Source organism: Mauremys reevesii, linkage group 9 (assembly GCF_016161935.1).
Source record: "Mauremys reevesii isolate NIE-2019 linkage group 9, ASM1616193v1, whole genome shotgun sequence".
In the NCBI taxonomy this organism is placed as follows: domain Eukaryota; kingdom Metazoa; phylum Chordata; order Testudines; family Geoemydidae; genus Mauremys; species Mauremys reevesii.
The window spans coordinates 30,199,615-30,213,700 of record NC_052631.1 but is presented as its reverse complement, the minus strand read 5'-3'; the positions used below and the strand labels follow the sequence as shown (position 1 = coordinate 30,213,700).

The following is a 14,086-nucleotide window of genomic DNA, read 5'->3' as shown; positions in this document are numbered from 1 at the left end:
CCTCCATCTTTTTTTTCTCTTAAAATAAGGTCTCTAATTCGATCTGCTTGGATTCTGCATCACCCATATCACTGCAGTTCCCATCACTGTGAGATCTGAGTGGTAAGACTGAGAGTTCTGAAAAGTAAACTGGTGCAGTAGGTTTTTAGTTTTTGCATTTTATTTAATTAGAGAAACTGATGGTTCTGAAATATCAGTATCCTCACTACAGTTTATTTTTATCCATATTAGAAATGTAGGGCCTGATCCTCCACTCCTCTCTGGATGAGTCAAGCAGCATAAATGTGGTTTATACATTCATAGATTCCAAGGCCAGAAGGGACCATTGTGATCATCTAGTCTGACCTCCTGTATAACTGGCCAGAGAACTTCCCCAAAATAATTCTTAGAGCAGATCTGTTAGAAAAAATCCAATCTTGATTTAAAAATTGCCAGTCATGGAGAATCCACTATGACTCTTGGTAAATTGTTCCAATGCTTAATTATTCTCACTATTAAAAAATTAAGCCTTGTTTCCAGTTTGAATTTGTCTAGCTTCAATTTCCAGCCTTTAGCAGAGAAACGTATAACATGATCTAGATTGAAGAGCCCATTATTAAATATTTGTTCCCCATGTAGGTACTTATAGACCATAATTAATTCGCCCCTTAACCTCCTCTCTGCTAAGGTAAATAGATTGAGGAGATTAGTCTAGCACTATAAGGCATGTTTTCTAATCATTCTTGTGGCTCTTCTCTGAACCCTCTTCAATTTGTCAACATCCTTTTTTGAATTGTGAGCATCAGAACTGCATGTAGTATTCTTGCAGCAGTCACACCAGAACCAAATACAGAGGTAAAATAACCTCTCTACTCCTACTCAAGAGTCCCCTGTTTATGCATCCATTGTGCTTATGCATCCCCTGTTTATTCATTAGTCCTTTTGTCCACAGCATCGCTCTGGGAGCTCAAGTTCAGCTGATTACCCACCATGACCCCCAAATCTTTTTCAGAGTCATTGCTTCCCATGATAGAGTCCCCCATGCTGTTAGTATGGCCTATATGCTTCTTTGTTTCAAGATGTATATATTTACATTTAGCCATATTAAAATACTCATTGTTTGCTTGTGCCCACTTTACCAAGCAATCCAGATCACTCCGTAGTAGTGGCCTGTCCTCTTCATTGTTTACCACTCGCCCAGTTTTTGTGTGATCTTCAAACTTTGTCAGTGATGATTTTACATTTTCTTCCAGGTCATTGATAAAAATGTTAAGTAGCATAGGGCCAGGAAGAGATTCCTGGGGGGATCTCACTGGCAATACACCCGCTCAGTGATGATTTCCTGTTAAAAATTAGTTTTTGAGACCTATCAGTTAGCCAGCTTATGTGCCATGTTAATTTTGTATCGTAGTTTTTTAATCAAAATGTCATGCAGTACCAAGTCAAATGCCTTTCAGAAGTTTAAGGCTATTACATCAACACTATCAACCAAACTTGTAACCTCATCAAAAAATATACATCAAGTTTGACAAGATGGAGCCCTGTGAGGAATTCCTTTATGTAGGGGAATATTCTGGTGTTATGAGCCACCATAGCACCTTTTACAATCTGGTCTACAGCATATGTCCAAGGACAAAGAGAGTGTCTTTCTATCCCCAGAGATCCTGGAATGGTCCCTGCAGGCCAGTGATAATGGGCTTAATAGAAGGCAGCCTTCAGACTACACTGTTTCACACCGGGGACCATGCCAGTACCTAGGATCAGGTCATTACAACAGTGGTTTAAAGCTAGCTTTGTCCTCTAAAACCTTCAGCACTGAGCACAACTTGGCCGATCTAGAGAATCTGGGATGTAATGCCCAGGACATATGGCCTGATGATGAAAATAAGTTAGGAGGTGCCATACTGAAATTATCTACTCGGTATGGTTATGCAGAAGGGTGTTGGAATACAGCCCTAAACAAAAATGCAATGTGAACTGCATTGCTTTTAGCAAAACATCATACAACATACACCTATTATACAGCATACTCAGGAATACTAGTTTTTATTTCTGCTCTATTTAACTGACTGATATCAAGGGAATATTTTAATCACGCTTAACCACTTCAAGGAATTTGGTTGGTAGCAGGTGATTTTTTTTGTTCTGAAATCCTAAACAAATAGATTATTTATTTTATTTTATTTGTTTAGGAAAAATAGTTAACAAACCATAACTGAGGGGAAAAAATAGTGGGTATAGCCCTTAAAGAGCCATAAGGTAGGTCTCTTGCTGTGGGAGATCAATGTAAAATGAGAACAAGGCCCATATATATATATTTCTCCCAGAATTCATATTCTTGATGCAGTTATTTTTATTCCATTAAAAATCTGTGAGCAAAAATAAACAAAAAGAAAATTTGGAGTAAAAACTTTGCATGAAGGTTAGATTATCCGGGAGAGCAAATAGTATCCTTCCTCAGCTGCAGGAAAATATGGGGAGCTACTGTCTCCATCTCATTCCCTCTGTAATGACCCTCTTATTCTGAAGATGCAATGATTTTTACATCCAACTTCCACAGTAAATTTTTATTGTTAATTTTGTGTAGCAGTAAGCATAGAAGTTACTGTTTACATAGCGTAAAACATAGCAGCCATTGTGGTGTTTATCATCCATGAAGCTCATTTCACATCTCATCTAGTATATGAATGAAATATGAAAATAATTGTTTTCCTAGTATATCGGAGATAGAATGGCTCACAATTAAAGGGGACGGCCATGGTAATATTCAGTCTTTGTGTCCTTATTTCAATTATCAGCAAAGAAAAGGAAAAAAATGTCCCCCTCTTCACAAGTGTCCATATTTCTGTACTGATATATTTCTCACACAGACTCATGGTGAGTCTTAAGATACTAGCCTCACTGAGAGAGCTTGTTTTTTTCTCTCTATAGAGTATCTAATTTTATGGCTTTGAATAGCTAGACAAATTCAGATGGGAAATAAAGTGTCAATTTTTAACGGTGAGGGTAATTAAGCATTGGAAAAACTTAGCATGAGTTTTGGTGGATTCTCCATGACTTGGCAATTTTAAAATCAAGATTGGTGGTTTTTCTAAAAAATCTGCTCTAGGGATTATTTTTGGGGAAGTTTTATGTTAATCAGAGGGCCACACTAGATGATCACAAGTATCTGACCTGGCCTTAGAATCAAAGAATCTATAAATACTAGCAATGAAAATGGAAACAATAATTAGAAGATTGCCTCTCAGCCTACCAACAAATCACAATGGGCCAGATGTTGATACTCTTAAGCACATTGAGCAGCAGTACCTTAGTCCAAGTAGTCCTGTTGAACTTGATGTGACTGCTGGAGGCTATACTGCTCAAAGGGAGAAGTTCAGTACCTTAGAAAATACAGATAATTTATCTCCGGTGAGGAATTGATGATATTCAGGTGTCATGTAGTGTCCAAGAGGTGGTGCTCTGAGGGTTGTGGAGTAGCTGTAGTTGGTTCTACTTTTTGTTTGTGTTTGGGTGGCTGTCGTCAGGTTTTTTTTTTGATAATTATTTTGGATTTCTTTCATGCTTTCCAGATAACTTTCCTGCTTTTTTTCCTCCAGTTGGTGGGAACGTGTTGATTTTTCATTTGAGGTGGTTCCTTTTGTGGGTTTTATGGCTTATTACGAAAATCTGTAACCCACTAACCCCCTCTTTTTTCCTATGACTGCAGAGATGTTAATAGGCCACTTTATCTTGAATGATCCCTTCTAATATGTGCTAACTACTTAAGCTAAACAATCTATCCCACCTATTCCACCAGGCTAAAATAGGGAAAGAACAAGTTAAAAATTACTTAGACAAGTTAGATGTCTTGAAGTCACCAGGGCCTGATGAAATGCATCCTAAAATACTCAAGGAGCTGACTGAAGAGATGTCTGAGCCATTAGCAATTATCTTTGAAAAGCCATGGAAGATGGGAGAAATTCCAGAAGTCTGGAAAAGAGGTAATATCATGCCAATCTATAAAAAGAGAAATAAGGACAACCCAGGGAATTACAGACCAGTCAGCTTAACTTCTGTACCTGGAAAGATAGTGGAGCAAATAATTAAGCAAACAATTTGCAAACATCTAGAAGATAATAAGGTGGTAAGTAACAGTCAGCATGGATTTGTCAAGAATAAATCATGTCATACCAACCTGATAGCTTTCTTTGACAGGGTAACAAGCTTTGTGGATAGGGAGGAAGCAGTAGATGTGGTATATCTTGACTTTAATAAAGCTTTTAATACTATCTCACATGACCTTCTCATAAACAAACTAGAGAAATGCAACCCAGATAGAGCTACTATAAGGTAGATGCAAAACTGATTGGAAAACCATTCCCAGAGAGTAGATATCAGTGGTTCACAGTCATGCTGGAAGGGCATAACGAGTGGGGTCCCGCAGGAATCAGTCCTGGGTCTGGTTCTGTTCAATATCTTCATCAATATTTTAGATAATGGCATAGAGAGTACACTTATAAAATTTGTGGATGATAGCAAGCTGGGAGGGGTTGCAAGTGCTCTGGCGGATAGGATTATAATTCAAAATGATCTGGACAAACTGAAGTAAATAGGATGAAATTCAATAAGGACAAATGCAAAGTACTCCACTTAGGAAGGAACAATCAGTTGCACACAGACAAAATGGGAAATGACTGCCTAGGAAGCAGTACTTTGGAAAGGAATCTAGGGGTCAGAGTGGAACACTGTTGCAAAAAAAGCTAACATCATTATGGGATGCATTAGCAGGAGTGTTGTAAGCAAGACACGAGAAGTAATTCTTCTGCTCTACTCCGTGCTGATTAGGCATCAACTGGAGTATTATGTCTAGTTCTTGGAGCCACATTTCAGCAAAGATGTGGACAAATTGGAGAAAGTCCAGAGAAGAGCAACAAAAATGATTAAAGGTCTAGAAAACATGACCTATGAGGGAAGTTTGAAAAAATTGGGTTTGTTTAGTCTGGAAAAGAGAAGACTGAGAGGGCACATGATAAGTTTCCAAGTACATAAAGATTCTTGCAATGAGGAGGGAGAAGAATTGTTCTTCTTAGCCTCTGAGACTAGAACAAGAAGCAGTGGGCTTAAACTGCAGCAAAGGAGGTCTAGGTTGGACATTAGGAAAAGCTTCCTGTCAGGGTGGTTAAGCACTGGGATAAATTGCCTAGGGAGGCTGTGGAATCTCCATCATTGGAGATTTTTAAGAGCAAATTAGACAAACACCTGTCAGAGATGGTGTAGATTATATTTAGTCCTGCCACGAGTGCAGGAGACTGGACTAGATGACCTCTTGAGGTCCCTTTCAGTCCTATGAGTCCATGATTTTTCTGTGACTCTGGAAATAGTTTTCCCAGATCTGAAGAAGAGCTGTGTGTGGCTTGAAAGCTTGTCCCTCTCACCAACAGAAGTTGGTCCAATAAAAGATATTGCCTCACCCACCTCTCTACCAGTATTAGAGTTTGTTCCAGAGGTACCTGGGGGTTGGTAGGGAGATGTGATAGAATCTAATGAAATTTTGTATCAGATTGTAGCAGAGAAGGTAAATATTTTAAAAGGAAACAAAAAGATGAGGCTGAGTACTGTGGCATATTGAGCGGCTGGACCATGTACAGTAGATGCAGAAGGTAAATGAACACACTCACTCAAAATAAAAACCTAGGATTGTACTATCAGAGTGGAATTTAAGATAAGAATGGTAACATCAGGTAGTGAATAATTGCCTGAGGAATATTTGTGAGTTGTACTTTGAGATGAAAAGAAGAACTGGATATATATTTTTCTGCTTGGGAGAAGAATGGATTTTATTTCTGACATGACTTCCATTGTAAACAGTCATTATAACTCAATCCGTTATAACTCTGAAAATGATTCGCTCCTGAGGGCATCTCTTTGATGAAGTTTAGAAAGTCTTTTGAAAAGTTTGGAAGAGCACTCTATATTACTTTATAGTATTCAGATTACAATTGTAGTGCAAGTGTGATAAAGAATATTAGGAGAACGGATTTGGTTGCATGCCTCACTATATTTAAACCAAGAGAGCTCAAGGCTTGCCTTTATGTCTTTCCATATATCTATTATACATCAAAGGAACATTGTGGTTGTGCTATAAACCAAGAAAATTCACAATTAAGGGTAAGACATAATATCTGTGCTCCAACATGATCTAAGGCACAATGAGGCTCATTACAAATTCATTAAGGAGCTCACCCTGCAATCCTTAGTTAGCGTGTAGGGGTACAACTCTGTATACTACAGCAGTGCTGAATTTGTCCCAAGGTTTAAATGTTTGACATCACTGTAGGATTTGCATGACTAAGGATTCCAGGGTCAAGCACTAAAGCTGAGTCTAGGTGTTGCAGAACAAATCTGTTTTCTGTCAGTGTGCCTGTGTTTCCTTATCTTTCTTCTTTTCACAGCAAAGTAAGAGTTATATTACAGTTTTTCTGTTCAGATCAGATTTAGTTCTAGTCTAATCAATATGGGTGTGATGCAATGTCCATTGAACTCTATGGGAGTCTTACCATTGACTTCAATGGACTTTGGATCAGGCACAATGGGAGCCTTGAGTGAGGGAGGATTAAATCAGATGTCTCTGCTGAAGCTTGGAGAAGTGTAAAATATTCTAAAGATATAAAAGCAGCAAAGAGTCCTGTGGCACCTTATAGACTAACAGACGTATCGGAGCATGAGCTCTCGTGGGTGAATACCCACTTCGTCGGATGCATGACATGAAAGCTCATGCTCCAATACGTCTGTTAGTCTATAAGGTGCCACAGGACTCTTTGCTGCTTTTACAGATCCAGACTAACACGGCTACCCCTCTGATTCTAAAAATATAGTTACTGCATTGGTACAGCAGCAGGACTTTGTTTCTAAATAATGAACAAAATTGTGACTTGGGCTAACAGCAGATGGATTACTTATTTGGCATATACAATCTGGTCAAGCCAAGCCACAATGTTGTTATCAACAGTGTTCAAGGCATGAAGACCTCCAGGAAGTCGAATCATTTTTCAGTCCTCAACAATGTGTGTCATGGTTTGTGGCTGCCCACATTGACATAGTGGACTGATTCTAAAACACCACTGAAATTCTGCTGCAGAACAAATTGCATTTCTGGTACAAAACTGGTTGAGAAGGTTCCACTGCCTTTGTGATAAATCAAACTCAGGTTGCCATTGAGTGGGGGTCCCAGACAAGATAATTATTTGTCACTTTCTCTTTGGACCATGAAGCTTGCCATGCATCTACTACAAATCCCTCGATTGGTAAACTTATCCACAGCAGGTGCCATGAGGGCAGACCTGTGGATTAAACAAGTCTTTAGTTAATCGGACATGTGGCATAGCACAAAATTTCATCACAAGCTTTGCTATGCTTTCCTCTCTGCAAACACTGGGTGGAGCAATATTGAAGAGAACCAGTAACCATGGTAGAGGAGTAGATTTAAGTGTGCTTGAAATAATACACATGATGGAATTAAGTTGTGTGGTGATAATCTTTGAGTGAGCTGAGTGATCTCATACTGCAGTACTCCACTGGTGAGTAATAGCGTGCCAAGGCTGAAGTGTGTAAAGTTTGGGTGTTGGAGCCGCATGTCGTTCAGGTCAATTTTCCAAGCACGTTGTTGGTATTTTGACCTTAGTCGCTGTCTTTGTAAGATGGCCATGATATGGGAAAGTTCTATCCAGCGTGACACCTAGATAGACCAGATGTGAAATTGGTCAGCTTTGGTCAGATGTGAATTTGGTCAGCTTTATTCGCTGACCATTGAGAACTATATTCAGCTCTCTGCCCGCTTGTGCATAATGTAAGTGGAAGACACTTGACACAGTCTTACTTCTACTTGTTATCAGGAGACGCCATACTCGTTATTGACATAGCCACCATATTTGTATTCAAAACACTCTCAAGTGGTTGAATTGCCTGGGTGTAAAGGAGTGCACAATTTGGCCAATGGCTTCTTGCACATATTAAAACCATCTTTTAAAGACACCCAGTTTAAGGTGGCAGCAATTCAGCCATAAGAAAATAGCCATTAACATCAGTGTGCTACTCATCCAAAAGGTCACAGATTATGGCTACATGATTGAGGAAAATGTATTAAATAGAAAGACTTGCCTGGAGCACATAATAAAATGAAATAAAACTGAAAAGCTGTGGAGTTGGCTGTGAGCTGGAGAGCACATGCCTGGATTCTCAAGTTTTTAGCCATTCATACTTATAGCAATGTAGCAACTGGAGTTATTTAAGATTTATCTTGCAATTAGTCTCTTTAGTCTCTTGTGGGGGCAGATGGACTCAGCACCCTGTGAGCCTTTCAACTAATATTTTTAATATAAAACAAAAATAAGCCTGAGGAATTGAATGAGGGAGGCATCATTTGATTGCTAGTTCTAATTGTGTTTTAAACACATGTTCAGGATGTCCATAACCATTTACTACCCATTCCTGGTTGATAGACTCTTCTTAAGGTCAGCTAGGGAAAAAACATTTATTGCATTCATTTGTTCCCAAATTTCCATCTAAATTAGGGATGGTTCTGTAGACGTAACATAACATACTGATCAACCAAAGAAAGCCCAGTAAGGTTGTACATTATGTTATGAATATCAGTAGGGAGTTGGCATTCTTTCTGAGTTTTAACGAACAATTATTCAATCAAGATTTGTTCCAGTGAAATCATAGGGATGCTCTGTTCAGTGCCTGGATCTCATGTGCCCAGAGGAGAACAGGAAGTTAAACGACTGATTGTCAGTTCATCTGAAGAGTCACAGAATCTTAGTCTCCTCTCATTTATGAACATTTTACAGCAGTGTAACTCCATTAACTATAATGGAGGTCAGCTCCTATACCAATGTCAGAGACAGTATAATCGGTCCCACAGTTTGTACGCTCTATACCGCTGTTATGAAGAACCCTCTGGTCTCAATGGACCACTTTATCTGGCTTATATCTGGCTGACTAAAATCCAGTGAGCCAGAACAAAGAAAGATTAATATGTTACAGGACAAGGTTGAATCAAAGACACAAATTTCTCCTTCTAGTTATGCCCCTGCAACCCTATAGAAATCAATGAAATTGTATGAGTGTAGCTGATCACACGATTTGGCCTGTTAACTCTGCCTTAGAGAAGGGAACAGCATGGAATACCACTAATTAGATATTCTGTGGCTGCTGAAATTGAACATTCACCTCTGCAGCTTTGGAATATAGACAACCCATTCAGCTGTTTTAGCCAGAGAAGAGCATGAAAAACCAATATAGCCCTTTTTTGTTCTTTCTTCCAAGAAATAAAGCAGCATCTGTTATGATCAAACTTTATTTCTCACTTCCTGAGAAACGGTGATGTTCAAGCGCAAATAAATAAATAAATATGTATCTACAAATATTGCCAAAGTTCTAAACCTCAAAGTAGGGAGTATTCAAGAAACTGCTGACCTACTCTTAAGTTATAATAATGTTTTTCAAATACTCCAAGCCACAGAAGTACTGTAGATTCCAAAAACGGGAACATGAAGAGGCACTATAAATAGAAAACAAACCATCATACAGTTGCAATGAAAGTGTGTCTATTTTCTTTCTCTTTTCTAAAGGAGCTTTGCAGGACTATTGCTCTGAATAAGCATTCAACAAAATAATTTTGCAGACTGTGGGGTGTATTCTGTTTTTGAATGCCAAAAAACCTCAACCCATTTAACAACAATTTTTTCATTTCATGGAATAATTTGCTCTTTCCATTTAAAATAAAATGGAACTACACAGGTGCCACAATGGGAATAGAATGGATTTTAACAGATCATAACTCATTCTTATGACATGATAGAACACAAGTTATTCTTTTGAAAAAGCACAGTAATGAGGACAGCTGGAAGATCTTCTTAGATCAACACTTTAGCCCCAGTTTTTTCTGAAGTAATAGTTAAGACAAACAGGTTCCTATGTATCTTTTCCTTTCCCCATTGTCGGCCAACATATTCCTAAGCACATTTTATTGAATTACACTAGAGTTTCTTGTTTAACTGATTATGGCAAACAAACTCAGTAAGGTTCTATAAAAATGAATGGGAAAATACTAACCAAGATTTGCCACATAAGACGTATATGGTCACTAAAAGCATCAAGGGAAGCTAATTTAAGGGGCTCATTTTCTCTGCAGCATTCAAGATAATAGAATGGATGAAATTAAACATCATATTAAACATGGAAACTGCCAATAGACATCAAGCTTGCAGGAATTATATCATTGTAGGTTTGTGGGTCAGATGATCAGAGTTAGATATTAACTAACAGTTGTGTTCAAACATTTGCATATGCTTATCAAATGCACACAAGTCAGGTATTTGTGCCTGACCTGCAAGTCAGACACCTTTCTATCTACATGTTTGGGCATGCATCTGATTCCCCTCTCCCCCCCACATGAATGCATAATTTAAGCCTATGCCTAGTACCTGGACAATTATACATACCCAACTGAAAATCTGGCTCACTTGTTTTAACAGATTGATCATGCCTGAGCACCAATCACAGACACACACACAGAAAAGTAACAAGGTTTTGTACTTTTGAGGTAGTGTCCACCCCTAGATTTTGCTGCAGTAGAAATATATAGGGGAGGCTGCTGGTCCTTACTTCAGATTTCCTAATGTGGTTCTCTCTTCTGGAACCAGCAGGAACACAGGAAAAAGAAGTACTGAAAAATAGCCAGTGACCATCTACTTTTTCCAGAGACAGCACGATCAGGAAGAGGGCTGAGAGCAGCTTGCTTTGGAGATAACCTGATCAGGAACCATTTTACTGGATGCAGAGCTCTCTAGCTGCTTCTTCCTAATTACCTCCCACCACTCCAGCCTCTGAGTCCATCCATCTGCAGTCTCTCTCACTGGCGTTCCAGATGATGGCTATCAGCACCTGGATCCTTATTTGGTAGTTGATGGCAGTAATAGTGGGTATTCATTACCCAGGTGAATCCAAAATTCGTGGATTAGCCCTAGCCTTGTTTAAAGTAATTGTTAGATTAAACTCTTGTCCATGAACTGAAGAGACATTATTGGTTCTGTTGCAGATCGCTAATTCTGGGGGGGAAACAGTCCGACTGCCAATTCAGATTTCACTGACTTAAAAATACATTAGCTCTGGAAAGCAACGCTGCTTACATGAAAAAAGGAAATAGCAGAAATGTTTATGTTTCAGTAACAGTTACTTTGCAACCTAGAGGAATTTACTAAATGAACAGCAGTTTAGGGTCTTCAAGGCTTAGCAATGCGAATAGTATCTAATGCATTTGAATAAGAAGCAGTTACAAGAGTAAGCTGAGTGGTGCAACAGTCTGTATATTTTATTTTCTGACAGACTTATAATTGGATTGATGAGTAGCCTGGAGCTCCAGGTACTGTAAGAGAAATGGGTGGCAAAGAAGATAGGTAAACGAGCAGCAAGAAATCTCAACAGATACGAAATTCTAAGTTCTCGATTTAAAATCACTACTTCAAGGCAAAGGATGAGAAAAGTCTATTTTGATCTTATTATGGTTTGACAAAACTCTCCATCACTGAAGTATAAAAGACAGACTAATTATATGAAAGCAATGATTTTTTTTTGGTTTGCTATAAAACTAATTATAAAACAGCTTTTAATAAAATATTCTGTGCCAAAGCCAATACATTTTATATTGTCCATTGTAAAATAATCCTTGATGTTGTAGTTTTTAATTCTTAATCAAAGTATTCATTTAGACTCTATAAAGGAAATTAAGGTGTCATATGTAACTGATTTTGTGGACAATATTTTCTTTGTAGATAGCCTGAAGATATGAAATACCTGCATTAATATGGCATGGGTGTTAACAGAGAGGTGTCTTCACAATAATGTGAGCACTTCCATACTCTTTTATGATGATACTGGGTGTCAGACTGTACCTAAGATGTGCTAAGCCTTAAAAAAATTTTTTTTTAAATTAAAGATTTTATTTTAAAATTAAAGATTTTATTTAGTAAACCTTATTGAGCCTTACCCCTAATCTTGGTCATCCTTATTAAATCTTGAAATTGAGATAAATATTTAAATGAAAGGAAATGAAAAGATATAAGAGACAACAGAAATCTGTTAAAAATAGTTAAGAATAATTTCCAAAGATTAAGAATATTTTATACTGACCAAACCTGAAACGGGGGGGAGGGGGCTAAAAATAGTTGCCAGCTTGATTTTTAACTTGTAGGTTTAGAATTTTACTAAAAATTTCAAAAGTTGTGTTAGTTTTTAGCTGCTCAAATCTCATTGTCTTTAATAGGGCGTGTACACTTAAAAAGTCTTTGTGATACTTTGGAAATGCAGATTTAAAGGGACAGTATTTAATAAAAGGAAATAACATTATAACTCTGCTCATCTGAGTTACTTATTAATTTAAGTTATCCTTCCAGGGTGAAACATAAGTGACTGTTGATTTGGGTGCCTCAGGTTTTGGAGTGCAACCTAAGGTATCCTAAAGGGACCTGATTTTCAGAAAGTGCTGAAGAACAGCCATCAGAAAATCAGGTTCCTTTTATGCTGTCCTATGTTGAGCACATAAAATTATTAGAATTTTTAAATTATTGGCCATAATTTCTGTTCTTTTGAACAACTTGTTATTTTTGCCCACTAATTGTATTGACAGAGCAACGTTTTTGCTGACAGCTACATAAGATCGCAATAGTTGTTGCGGTTACTGCTTATAATTTGTTTAGTGCTGAGCATGTACTTGACTCTGTCTTAATACTTGTGTACTGAACTATCTCTGCCCTGAAGAACTTACACTACACATCCCTTGGGCCAAACTCCAATTACTTTATTCACCTTGAGTATCACCTCACTCCACATGCAGGCCCACTAACATTAATGGGCCACATGTAAAGTAAGAGTATTGGAATCTGGCCCATATAAAGCAAGATTCACACGGACATCCAAAAGTGAGAGTTAACTTGAAAGATGAATTCGGACTGGAACAGATGCAAAAAAGGGCTAAGAGGATGATCAGAGGACTAAGGAGCCTATCTGTGAGAGGACTGTAAAAGGTCTTTAATTGTTTAGTTTGGGAAAATGAAGGTTGAGGGGGATATTATTGCTGTCTCACAGTGGTGAGCACCAGAGAGGATGAAGAGCTATTTAAGCTAAAGGACAAAGTTGGCACAAGAACAAATGGGTAAAAACTGGCCATGAATACATTTAGGCTGATAATTAGATGAAGATTAAAAATCATCAGAGGAGTGAGATTATGGAGCAGTCTTCCAATAGGAGTTATGATGGGGTTGCCTGTGACAAGTGATCAGACTCGATGACCCAGGAAGTTCTTTCCATCCTTATGTCTTATGTTCTTGTTTTAGGGATGCTGTTGAAAATGAAAGTAGAGTTTGAGCCAAATACTGTATTTGTCCTGCATTTTTAGATCTGAAATGGTTCGCTGTCCCGACAAAATTACATAGAAATGTTTTCACTAAGGACTAGTTGAGTTTGTCAACATTGTATGCCAGCAACATTATGTCCCATGGCACTCTCATGTTATGACATGATGACTGTGGCATCACAACACTTTCATATTGCATATCTGCCTAAAAGAGACAATTTTCCAGGAAACCATCCTCTGTGTGCTGGTGGCAGGAGAAGGCCAGCTACATAGAGAGGTGTCTAGTCACAATGGGACTGTGACCACATTTAAATGGCCATGTGGATGAAGAGTGAGAGAAGAATAAATGGAATGCATTTCAGGGAAGGATAAAGGCATGGGATAGGGAGAACAGTCACCCAAAGAAGGCTGATAAGGAAGGATGAAGGCTGGGTTGGGAGTAGGAGGTGGATTGTGGTATGAAGATTGTAACACTAGAGACAAAGAGAAGTGTATGGAGGAAGAAGTGAGATAAGAGCAGGATTTATGAGTGTATGGAGAAGTTGAAGAATTACTAATAATGAGGTGGTGGGACGGGAGAAAAAGACATTTTAGATGGAAAAAAAGTATGTGGGGACCAAAGGGTAGATGATCTAGGAATGGGGAGTGGGAGGCTAAAAAATAGGTGAAGAATACAGGATTCAGAAAATGATTGAGAGAAGCATGGGTGGG

At 38.3% G+C, this 14,086-nt stretch overlaps 1 long non-coding RNA gene across 1 annotated transcript in view; it reads left to right on the top strand.

Moving 5' to 3' along the window:
- LOC120372284 overlaps window positions 1–11,924 on the top strand; it is a 38,704-nt gene extending 26,780 nt beyond the window's left edge. Inside the window, exon 3 of the long non-coding RNA XR_005584834.1 lies at window positions 10,668–11,924. This is a non-coding gene — a long non-coding RNA (uncharacterized LOC120372284). The remainder of the gene's footprint in view (window positions 1–10,667) is intronic.
- Window positions 11,925–14,086: the final 2,162 nt, after the last annotated feature.